This window comes from Cynocephalus volans, chromosome 2, assembly GCF_027409185.1.
Source record: "Cynocephalus volans isolate mCynVol1 chromosome 2, mCynVol1.pri, whole genome shotgun sequence".
Classification (NCBI taxonomy): domain Eukaryota; kingdom Metazoa; phylum Chordata; class Mammalia; order Dermoptera; family Cynocephalidae; genus Cynocephalus; species Cynocephalus volans.
The window spans coordinates 52291361-52304668 of record NC_084461.1 but is presented as its reverse complement, the minus strand read 5'-3'; positions in this window follow the sequence as shown (position 1 = coordinate 52304668).

The window sequence follows — 13308 nt, the reverse complement described above, 5'->3', positions numbered from 1 at the left end:
CTTGAAATTTTGGGAATAGCTGGGACAGCTATTTTTGGACAGCTGGTATTTATATTTGCTACAAATAAGCAATGTGAATTCTGTATGTGTTGTGATTTGTAGTCCTCTTAAGTGCCCAGATGAAATAGGATGACATTGAATAGCCAATTACACATTTATATGAATTTGAAGGTCTGTGTCTAGCAATGAAACTTTTCTTCTGCCCTGTACTGGCTGTAAAGATCCAATGGCAAACTAAGCACGCTTACACCTGTGCACGTCTTCCTCCCCTGCTGGACCGGGTGACTTTCGAGGTCAGAGGCCCTTACTCATCTTTGACTCTTGCCTGGCACAGAAGCTGTCCAACAGTGAAACGGGAATGAAGCTCCCACCACACCCTGAGCCCAAATCTCTCTTTAATTGTGATCTGTCTTCCAAGGGCAGCCTCTTCGGTCATGTAAATCAAGTCATTACTTTTCACATATTTTTCACGTCTGCAGACAACTGCCAGACTTATCTCACCAGCCCACCCTCACTTCTTCCCAAATAGCTCCCTGTCCTTGTCCCAAACTGTTTCTCAGAGCTTTAATTCCACTTATCTTCTGGTGATCACCCCCAGACCCGTTCCAGTTCATCCAAACTCCTTTCCAAGTGCTGCTCCTGGCATTGAGCTCCTTCCCCCTGCCCAGGCCTGCTGCCCTCCTGCCCCTGGTCCCTGTTAACTGAACCCCCCGTCATGCATGCGGCCTCTTCAGGCCCCTGCCTGTGCCTCCTCCACCCCCCTCCACCTCCCACCAGGCACTAAGTCCTATTGATCGTTCTGACTAAATATTGAACAACTACAGTCGGTATTCAGACAGTATATGGCGAGAGAATATAAATGAATGAAATTCATCACTTTGTATTCATTCCTGCTACTTCTGCTTTGCGCTTTTATTTTAAAAAATTTTAAAGGTACAGAAATGTTGAAAGAAATTGTGATAAACACGCAGACACCTTTTTCCCTAGATTCATCAATTGATAACATTTCGCCTCAATTGCTTCCTCTTCTTTCTTTATCTCACTTCCTAATACACACACACACACACACACACACTTTAAAAATCTGTTACAAAGCATTTGAAAGTAAGTTGCAGATATTGAGACATATTGTCTTTAAATACTACAGCATACCTCCCCTAAGAACTGTGAAAATCTCCTTAGAGAATCAATTATTGCCCAGAAATATCTTTAGATTGAGGGCTTAGAACCTGGAGTTTATGGATGGGCTTTAGGGAGTCCATGAAACGCATGAAATCATACAAAACTGGAACATGTGCACAGTTTTCTTGGGGGGGGGAGGGGTCCACAGCCTTCATCAGAGTTTCAAACCCTCCAAACTAATGCAAGCCCCACTTCTAGGCTCTTCCCCTTTAGCCCAAGTAGGGTAGCAATATGACCACTTGTGAGTTTGCAGCTACCTCAGACTAAGCATAATTCAGAAGCTACCTCAAATTATACAGTGGCTACTGGCTGTGTGAGAGAGGAATGTTTCTCAGCACAACACAGAGGACTTTTGTCATCATACTTCAGCTGCATTTCCAGTCTCTTCTTCCTTAGCCCTCTCCCCCAGGGTAACCAGCCACCTGGCCACACGTTCCCCCCCCCAGGTCACACTCTGAGCTTCACCGCACCCCACCCCCACTTCCTCCCCTTTCCCTCTTGGCAAACTTCTACTTTCGTTTTGAGACCTAACTCAGTGGCCACCTTTTGTCAGAAGCTCTCTCCAGCCTTCTTCCCAGCTGTTTCTGCTTATAATTTGCACATTCCTCTATTATATCACTTATCAAATTTTACCAGGCTTATTTGTTTATATAGCTTCATTCTCAGTGATATTGTGAAATGCTCAACACATGAATAACTGGATACATGAAGAAGGGATTACACAGCCCTTCTCTAATCACCTGGACCTAGGTCCTCCCACCCACTCTGTTCTCTGGATCTCACTTGCACCCTGACTCCCTAGGGCTCTCCTGGTCTCAGACTCCTGATTGTGCCTTCACTAAAGACTTTTGTGTCTCTCCCATGTGATGATCTCAGGTCCTCTAATTTTGGCAGATTACCCTGTACACACATCCCTAAGGGTCCCTTGGCTGTCCACATTAAACCACTTGAATAGACAACACTATATCGATACATGGTAAAGATTCCACAAGATTTAGAGGGTTGCAGAGACACCAGGAAATGAATGTCTCTCCAGGCACTGGGACCCCAGGAAAAGCATGAAATGGGTCAGTTCCAAGGACTTGTGGAAAAAGTATTAAGCTGTGCTGTGGATATTGCTGCTACTCGGAATAGAAAGTGATGCTATGGCAGGCTGCACTATATATGCAGACATTGGGAGAAGTGGTGAGGACCCTGGCAATGCCCTTGCATCAGGAGGAAGCAAAGAGCACAACCTCGAGGCTGTTTTCTTTGATTTTTCCAGGGTGACTCCGGTGTGTACCTTTCCAACATTTGTACTAACGCTTATCTAGAAATCAGATCCTGACTTGCAAAATGGCAAGCTGCTGGCCTTTTGGCTGGAGCCCAGGTCTGCAGCACGGGTGGAGAACTGCATTGTGTTGCTCCAGCATGGAGTATGGTCCAGTGAGATAGAACAGTAGGGTGGAGTGGGAGGGGTAGGTCTTCTGTGGCGGGTCTGCTGGCTTGCAAAATGGGTTGCCAAATAGAGGAGTCACAGGAGGGGCTGTGGATTCAGAGGAGAAGATTGGGGACATGCTACTGAGCCTCCAGGTCCCCAGAGAGTGTCTCCCCAGCAGCCATGGGCCTGCACTGGGAAGCTCACAGGGTGCTAAGCTGTCTGCTAAGGTCAAACACCCTTCTCCTTCTGCTGCTCTGGTGAGTTGGCCCCTGTGGGATGTTAGCCCGTCTGCTTTCAGAAACGTGGCTGTCCTCAGCTCGTTTCCCCCGATAGCTGCCTCCTGTCTCCCCCAGCAGGAGCGCTGGGCTGCGTTGAGTGATGTTTCTGTACACATTCAATCCCCTGTGCTCCAATCAGAAGGCATTACCAGGCAGGGCGCGTCAGTGCGGCGATTTGGCTTCAACAATAAATCTCCTTGCTTTCATGAGTTTAAATCAGACTTTAAAACATTGCCCTTAATGTTCTTTTAATGCAGTTTTCTTCTGAATGAGTTCCCTTTAGGTCCAGTCCTTGTCATTAATACACACTCTTGGCAAAGGAAGGAGGACTTCTTCGAAGAAAACCCTGCCAGTTTAGGAAACCAGTTGAATTGCCTTGGTGATGCCAGGAGCCTCTTTTGCATTTTACAAGGACACTTGAGAAAACAAAACTCTCTGACTGTAAATTTAATTTTCTCTTGACAGCCTCAGTGTCTCTGCAGCCCCAGAAGTTATCCATTACTTCTTTCTTCTGTAATTAAAAATCAAGGGGGGAAATGTACAGGATTAACAAGTTCGAATTTTCGTTGATGAGCTCTAAGAGCTTATCAATAATGGGATCAGAAAATGCGCTTCGCCTAATCTCTATTTTTCTAGGGTGTCTGATTTTGATGGAGGATCTCACTCAGGGTGGAAAACGCTGGCTTTCCAAGGAGTCCCAGAGCTAAAGTTTGGAAGAAGGGGCTGGGCAGGCCCTCTGATTCTCCAGCAGGAGCAAGGAGAAGAGCAGCCCAGCCTCGTGACTTCTACAGACTCCGCAATCAGGCTTGGGGGAGCTGATTACAGGCAAAGATTAAAAAGGCTGTCTTTCACACACATGTTCCTTTTCTGTGGATGGCTTCCGCAGGAAAAGAGCTTGCACGTATCTGCTTAGGAGGAAGAAAGATATTTCCACTTAGAAGAATATTGGTGGTAATTCCTTTTGAGTTATACATTTGTAGATAATACTTTGTCAGGGGATAGGAGCATCCATCCTGTTTATTACCCACAGGGATGTAGTTGAGCATGGTTTTCTCTGAGAGACACTGAGCTGGTCGATTGCCTCTGGGCTGCATCATTTCAAAAATTGACACGCAGGCTCCCAGCAAATGTGACAGGCATGTGACAGGAAAGGGATGTTTAATTAACATGCACAGTTTCCGTAAAACTCCCAATCAGGTGCAGAGATGATTCAAGCAAGGATTTTTTTTTTTAAGTAAGGCAAGTAAAATGCAGAATGAAGCAGGAGCAGGAAACTTAGCACATGACCTTGAGGTTCTTCTGTAGTACAGAGGCCTCTGCTATGTTCAACTGGGTTGGCTTTGTGAGTTTCAGGTAGAAATTGGATGATTTGATTCCAAAGTTTTCTTGCTCAGAGCTGGAAGGTTCAAGGTATCTCTAGAGACCAAAAAATGCACAAGATAGCAGAAAAAGCCAGCAGCTGGGGATTCTGTCAAAATGATACAAACTTGGCTCCTGCTACAAAGAATTTCTTAAACCAAGTCTAGAGAATCACAGATGACTGAGTTGCTGATTTCCAAGAGGTCACCTTTCCTGGGTACCCTGCCAGGCTTCCAACCAAGCATCCCTCCTTCCCACAACAAGAACAGGCACCAGTGCCACAGAGTCTGGGTGCTGAAGACAGTCTCACCTATAGGATATTAGAGGCAATAAAACCTATTAGACTCTAGCCAAATGGTCAAGTTTGAATACTGGGTCCACCTTTTATTAGCTATGCAAGTTAATTAACCTCTCTGAGCCTCAATAATCTTTTCTATAAGATAAAGATGATTTTAGTTCCATCCCACAGAGTTATTATGAGGATTAAATGAGTGAACACATTAAAGACATATAGAACAGCATCTGTCATGTAAGAAGCAAGTTAAATATTACACCATTTAAGCAGTGATCTTGCCAAAGACAGAATTTCCACACTCTCCAGTTCAGTGATTTTAAACAGTCAGATGACCTATTTCATGGGTTCAAAAAGGTGGAGTAGTTGTGGTGATACACAAGGCTATATTTGCGGGGTACATGGATGAGTACTTTTAATAACTATGCATTTATTATGCATCAAGGAAAATATCAAGTTCATCATTTCTGGACATTATTGATCAGACTGAAGATAGAGCTTCTAAAAAGTGAATGTATATCAAAACATGTGCTATGCAATAGAGGCAAAATCATAGTGACACGAGTTGGGTCTTAAAGGCTAAATGGGAGTGGTGGAAGGCCTTTCTGGCAGAAGGGATGAACTGCCTGTGCAAAGGCCCAGGGGACAGCCTAGCATGAGAACTGGGAAGACATGAGGCCAGAGAGGGGCAATCAGAACCCGGAGGGCTTTCTATGCCATGGAAATGAGTTAGGACTTTGTCTCAGAGGTGAAGGGAAATGTTGGTGGATGAGCTGATGAGGACATGAAGTAGAGAGCTGGTTAGGATTGTGTTACCCATTAAGAGATGACGAGGACGTGAACAGGAGCAGGGGTTGTGGAGAGAGCGAAAGGAGCAGGTCACGTCGAGAAGCCTTTGGAAGGTGAAAGAAGATGCTCAGTGCTCCACCTGGGTATTTAAATAGATGCAGTGTCAACACCCGAGCCTGAGAGTGCAGGGCCGGGAGTGAGGGAGATGATGACTGAGTGACAGCAGAGAAAACAGGCAGTTTGGTATGGGACTTTCAAGCTCGAGCTCCCCGCAGGGAGACCTTCAGCAGATAGATCTGGGCTGGGAAGTAAGTGGAGTCAGACGGTACAGGCCACTCTTTTAAGAGGCTCGGAGGAGGTGAAGAGGAGAGAAGCCTGAAGACAGCTCTGGGTCAAGGATTGGAGAAACGTCTATGTGTTTTACTGGCTGAAGATGAGTAGCCAGCAGAGAGGGGGAAACTGAAGACCAGCAAAGCCTGCGAGTCCCTGGGCTGACCTCATCGCAGTCTGCATGTGAGCTTGTGCGTCTTCATGCAGTTACATGACATGCTTTTGTCTCTGCCTGTCCTTATCCTTCTGTCTTTTCTTCCTTTATCCAGCAAATATTTATTGAGCCCCTATTATATGTTCCAGGAGCATAGAGACAGACAAATGAAAACAGACCGTCATGGAGCATCTACAAGTATTCTAGCGAAGGGAGGCAGGCAATTAACAAAACAAAAAGTAAATTGTGTGTAAGATGTGATAAGTGCTCTGTTGAGAGTGGTAATAATAAGGAGGCAGGAAAGGTGTCACTGCAAAGGTGATATTTGAGGATAGTTTGAAGGTGAGGGGAAGAGCGACGTAAACATCAAGGTGTTCTCAGCAGAGGGGCCGGTGAGGGCAAGTGCCTGAGTCAGGAGCGGGACGTGCTGTCCAAGGAGTGGCACAGCAGCCTCTCACCCCGAGGAAGGTTCAGGGGGACACATGTGTCATCAAGACTCTTCTGAGCACCGCAAGGTGGAGTTTGTAGCTGGTTGTCTTTGTGGCCATGACATTTACTTCACCTGGAGTGTGAGACAATTTAAGTGAGCTGTCATCTCACTGCATGTTTCTCTTCCCTTTGGCTCCTCCTCCTCCTCGCCTTCAAGCAAATTGCCCCAGTCTGTCGCACCTCCCGGTGCTCACCTTCCTCCCTGCTCACAGGAGCACACGAGGGGGACACAGCTGTCCTGGCTTCTGGCATTGACTGCCCCCTGTTGCCAGCTGGATTTCCAGCCTGAGATCCAGACTTGGGAGTAGTGAAGGAGGCCAGGAGGGGGAAGACCTGGACCCTGAGTTCAGGCTAACTCCCAGGATACGAAAAAGCCAAATTCCAGTGGGGAAAAGGGTTAAGTGTTCCCAGTCCGGAACCTGGAGATCTTTCTGAACAGTGGCTGTGTCTTGTGGAAGTAGCCAGGCAAGGAACAATTAGTGGTGGTGTAAAGGTCAAATGTTCACAAAGTCATTTCAGAAACAGGTCACCAAGGAGATGACTGATGAACCAGAATATTAAAGCAGGTCCAACAGCAGATATCTGGGAAACTCAAGTTCAGGGGCTGGGAATGCAGTTACCAGAGTGCTGGGACTCAGACAGGACTTGGTTCCAGACTAATTGGATCATGTTAACTCAGTGATGAGCCACAGAGTTGTCAGCTTGAGATCCCTCAATTCCCTGCCTATGGACAAGATGGGTTCCCAACTCTAGGCTGGGGCCAATGCTAATCATGAAATTAACGGTTCTAGCTTTGAAAATTTGAAGATGACCACAACCTAGAACCCAGGTAACATTTAGAATCAGAAGTGATGTAATTGGTGACCTCAATTATTTGCCACTTCCTGCAACTACATCCTTGCCATGGCCTCCTCTTGACTTTGGACTTGGCCATGTGACTTGCTTTGATCAATGAAAAGTGGGTAAATGTAATAAGTGTCAGTTCCATGCCAAAGCCTTATGTGGCCTTGCACATGCCTTTCAACCTATCCTTCTAAGCTGCTGTCATGACCATAAGAAGAGCATACTTTGGCTAGGCTGCTGTTGCCAGAAGGAAAAATGGAGACATGAGGACAAGAGCTGCCCCAGCCACTGCAGCCTGAAGCAGAGCCAGCAGCCAAGTCCAGTCTAGACCAGCCCAACCCCAGATGGCCTACAGATGCAGGAGCAACAGTGAATGATTACTGCTTGAAGATGTGAAGACAAAGAAAGACCAAACAACTTTTTGGCCTCGCATTGTGCTAGGTACCTAGCACAATGCTTTGTCCTCAAAATCTCAAAATGGATTTGTTAGTTTCACTTGAGATGCTAGCTGGAAATCAACTGGATATCTGGGTTCCCCATGATAATCTAGACAGTTCCATGCAGGTGCAGAAAGCAAAAAGCCATAAGGTGATTTCCTTAACACCCGGGACAATGGCCGAGCTTGCTGTTGTGTGCCGGCCAGGGCATTGTCACAATATGTGAAGGAGAACACTGAAGGTCTACAGTAGTTTGGGACTCACAAAAAATAATTCATTATGCATAATGGTGATGTTGGCAGTGCATGCCAAATGGTTAAATCTAATGTAGCATACAGTTTCATTAAGGCACAACAAAATTAATCTATCCCTTCCCACCAGGAGGTTTAAACAAAAGCAATGGGGAAGGAGCTGCATGCAAAAAGCAGCAATTCATTAATGAAATGAAGACATGTAAAATAATTAGGCTTATAACAAGAGATTAGAGAACTAAATTAACCCTTCTGTTTACTTTGCACAGAATGCAGCAGAGAACTTTGGCAAATGTTATTATGGAAATGTCAACTCAAAAGATTATCCCGGTGGCCTCCCATAAAGGAGTGACCTATGTTGGTCCCTAGCATAATAACTTCTCTTGACAATAGTTGAAATCATATCTGCAAGGTTTTACCGCGTGGGTCCTGGAGGCCCGAAGGAAAGCAGGTATGGCCGCGGAGCTGTAAATGAAACAGTTAATGTTTAAAAAGTCAGGTTTTGATGTTGACATGCTGTATTCTAACTTGGGTAATTAATAATATTGAAATGAAGGAGCTAATCTAAATCAATGGTGGGCTGAAGCTTTCCTCTGCCTGGTTAGTAATGATAAGCCAATGGGGACAATTGAGCTTCTTTTCTTAATAACGCCCCAGTCCTCATCTGCATGGGGGATTGGTGGGAACAAGGGCCTGTCCACTTGATGGAGATAAAATGCACTCAGGACAAAACAGACTGGGAAATGGGACATGAACTTCCTGGCAGGTGCCCTCCCAGCCACAGATCACGAGGCTTTGGAACTTGACTCTGGTCTCCTGCATCTAGGCTCCCTAACCTAGGGGCTGCAGTATAGGGTTGCAGGCTGTTGTTCCTCCAAGCCAGGGAGAAAAGAGAGCAAGTATAAGAAGAAAAAGACCCTGTGTTTCCCTCTTTGGAGTTCCTGATGTGGAGCTTCTACATAAGATACTTTTCTGTTCATTCATTCGTTCTTTCATTCAGTGCTTACCTGCATCCTACCACATACCAGTCACTGTGCCTAGCACTTCTTTTATGCTAGAATCTTATTTGATCATCACAACAACCTGCAAGGAGGGCACTGTTATTCCTGGTTTTAAAGCGAGCAAATTGAGGCACAGAAAAGTGCATGATTTCCCCATATCCCCAGCTCAGGTGATGAAGCAGCCTGTGAACCCAGGACTCCCCAGCCCTATATTTACAGCCATCATTGTTGCTAGGAATTTGCCCTTATTATCCTCAAGAGAGGAGACATTTTCCTCCATTATCCATATATTCAAATTGAGGTCCCAGGGTCATTCTGGAAAAAAATGAGAACTTAGAACCCCCTTAGACTGTCATAATCTTTATTAATCGTTAGTAATCTACTTTGCCTGCAGAGCCACACTGCAATTTCCAATGCTAAGCAGAACTATCCCCCCTGAGAGGTGTTGTGTCCTTGATGGTACTTCAAACAAAGAAAACAGTTTCACATTTTTGCAGACCTGTGAATAAATGGCATCCAGAGCCTACCGTAGTGTCTTGATTTGATTTGATGAATGAGTGAAGGAAAGAACAAATGAATGGCTCTGAAAGGTGCCTGAGGCTTCTCTGATCTTGTCAGGTCATTGCTATTGATACAGACTCGTGCAGGAGGTGGATAAACAGTAGGCCAGGCATGTCAGCACTGCCTGCTCGAAAGGTAGCCTACAGTGTGGGCGCAAATTACACAGTTTCTTTGTGAAAATGCTTTTTATGTTCGATCTGAGCATTGTCTGCGATGCCCCACAAAGATTGGGAGAATCTGTTTTTAGGATAACCTAACATACATTAAAAGCAATTGACTTCAGAGAAAATACTGAAGAATCACTTTGTTCATTGTCATTGATTTAATGGGAATCAAAAAGAAAATTAGGTATGAACCTATCATTTAAAAAGAATTTTTTGTTTTATTTATTGAAGGTAGAGACATCTGCATTCCATGACCCATATCTTGACTAAGTAAATTAAACAAATGTGGCGGGTACTATGTAGCTAGTAATTTACAAGTGTTCAGACTCTTGAGGAAACATGATGTGTATGGAGTTTTCCATTTCAAAAAATAAATGAGTGGATCCTTTGTGCCTGAGTTCCATGGAGGTGGTTAAGGCCCTAAGTCAAATTTAAGGATTTCTCTTTTGCAAATTTTTTTTTCTATAATCAGTCTCTTCCTTCCACCCCCCAAATTTTACTCTAATCTGCTGGGTTTTAGGCTTCTTAAACCACAAGGATTATATAGTCAACCACATCCACAAGGTGATTATTGTTTACCTCCTGATGGATTTGTTCCTCTGAATCATGACATCATTGGACCATTTTGCTACTGTCTCTGAAGACAGCTCTGAATATCTCTGCAAAAGCAAGCATAGCACTACCTGCAATGGCTTTGGAAAGCACTCCAGTATAGTGTCACCAACACTTGAGGACTCACCACACCTTACCAACATACCTCGTACATCCTCACTTCTGTTTGCAGCTCTGGATCAAATGCCTCATTCCAAACCTTTGGTAATTTTTAGTTTCAGTTGAGGTGATAATCTGTGCATAGGTTGAGTTCCAGCCAGAAAAGCTTTCTCTTTACTCTTCAGGAAGAGGGGGAAATCATTTGCTTAAGAGGTGTGATTGGAGAAGTGCCGGAAGTACCTTTAGAGAATAAATAGTCTTCTACCACATCTGAAGTTCATTCTTTTGGGTGGCCCATGTTCGACTGCAGATACCTCAGGGTGGTGACATATTAAGTTTGGTGTTAGATAATTTCGTCATCCAATTTCCAACTAAAACATCTGAATAGGTTTGAAAAAGGGAAGAAAAACTGAAACTGGCTCTGGAAGTAATCTCAAAAGGTGAGTTTGAAGAGAGTTTTGAGGAATGAAAGCATCACATGTGAGTTTTTGGTATCTTTGACGAAAATTTTTGTGCTCAGAAGTTCAGGATATTACATTTGTTTTAAAAATCAACAATTTATTAAGGTGATACTTTCGAAAACATTTGGTTTTTAAGTTCAACTTACACATATCTTATTTCTAAAGCAAGCTAATTTTAACACTTTCTTTTAAGGGGGATTTTAATTCATTTTTTGGCCTGATTTATAAATTATTCATTAAATTTCTTTAAACATGTTAAATTGAGTGTATAAATTTCATATATTCAATCTTCTTTTTATACGTCCTTTGACTAGCAAACACATTTTTCTAAAAAGGTTTCAGCTTGAAATCACAAGCATACTCATTTTAAATTTGAATTGTAATGCTGACCTATTATCCTAATAGGATAAAGTCTGTTAATTATTACAAATTCCCCAAAATTCTAAATATGCACATATTACTTATAAACATCCAAATATTAATATTATATGATTGATTTTATTAAAATATATATACACTTCATTCTAAATCTTCCCATGGTTAAAAGATGCATATCTGCTAAAGAAAAAATTGTGTCATTCTAAAAAATTTTGCAATAACCTTTAAAAGCAGTTTTACGGCTGCATTTTTAGATGAATGGGGTTTCCTGGTGATTAAAGACACCATAGGCCAAGGCACCAACAGAATTTACATCTATGACTCTGATGGGAACATGAAGTCCCTCCCAAGTTTATAGTCGCTGTGTCAATACTTGCCAAATGTTTGAATCATATCACTACCTAATATTTGAGTCTGACTTTTAGAATCTCTAATTTCTACATATTGCTTTACCATCTGCTTGGATTCAACTTCTCTCTCTACTACTTCATTCTGTAATATTTTTTTTCAAGTTCTTCATGTTAGAGCCACAAGTCAAAGAGATGTAAACTGAGAAAAAAGATACAAAGAGAAAAATTTGCAAAGAGATGCAAATGACATGTAATTGAATCTCCTATTGTTTTGTCTAATCCTGTAGTCACTGTCTTAATAAGGTCATGTCAAAGACAAAAATCAGTCACAGTATTGTATTGTTATGCCTTATTAACACAGATGAATGTCAACCTTCAAAGTATCACCCTGGGAAACTGTGCAAGTTACTACCTGAGTTGTCCCCACTCCCAATTCACGTGCCCCATACTCATTCCACCCACATGTGGAACTCTTGCTTCCTTATACCATTGCTGAAAGGGCTAAGAGGTATTGGTGATGTCCCCAAATGGAGTTTGGAAAGTATCTCCCACACAGACCTTGCTAGGCAAGTTGCTTAGTTCCCATGGGAATGCTGCTCAGTGCCCCCCTAAGCTGGGCACATGGTTATATCATGGTCATGGAGGACACCTGGACTCTGCACAGCCTGCCTTCCTTCATGTGCTGTTGGAGTGAACAGGGAAACGCTAGGAAAAATCACGAGGAAAGTGAAATGTTCTATTAATTTCTCCAGTTAGATTTTCTAGAATCTTCTTTTTCCCTAAGTTCTCCTCTGTTTTCTGGAGAGGGTGTCTGTTTATAGTTACCTCCAATCTGCTGGGAAAGAACAATTTGGCCACCTGCACTGGAATTCTGGTTGATGGACATTGAGTGGTGGTCAGAAGGAAGTGGGGGGACAAGAAAAACCCTAAACGGGAGATGAGGTTAGACAGTGTGCTCCCGTGGAGCAGAAGGAAGCTACTCAGTGGACAGGGCTGAGGTGCTGGTGGTGGTGAATTACGGAAATGGGCGAGGAAGACTGTTTTGGTCTGGGTGAATCCAGTAAGGAAGAAAGTCGTTCTGAGAAGTGCACAGCGAAAGATTCAAAACCACTTCCTCCTCCTCCCCTGACTTAGTCTTTGGATCAGTCTGGTGTCTCTTTCTTTTTCTTAAGGTAGTTTCCTTCCAGGGAGCAACTCTGTCCTTCATGTGAATAGTCCTCAACAGGCTCTACCCCACGGAGTAACAAACCTGCACTAACAGGATGGGTGTGCAGCTCACAAGATGACCCTCCCTGTAAGAGTCCCCCACCACCTCGACTTGCTCCACAGCCAGAGACAAGCCAAGATGAAGTGGGCTGTCTGGAGGCCTGGAGATTCCCCACAGTCATTCCTGGAGGAATTCAAACAATGTCCTCAAAATACTCAAGTGAGAATCAAGCAGAGAAAATTCAATTGCAGAAATGGGGTTTATGATTCTGGAAGCCACTTCTTAGGCTTGCAGGCCCTGTCCCATACCACATCAAATGTATTAAACATTGCACACACTAAAGATATTATTTTTGCTATAAAAAATGTAAGGATCTTTTATAATTTTGTGTTTTGAAATGATTTTACTTACATCGAATATTTATAATCATTTACAATCTATGGTCATTTTTTCCAATTATCCCAATGCTCGGTTGGCCCCCGTTTGCACTGATGCATAAGACCACCTTTGTTAAATTCCAGGTTCCCATATACACGAGAGCTTCTTTCTCCTTTGCAACATTTTTCTGCTTATCTATGCCTGTGAGAACACTACTGCCCACCCACCACCCAAAGCCTTTCTTCTTCCGTAAAATTGTCTTAGTTATTTACT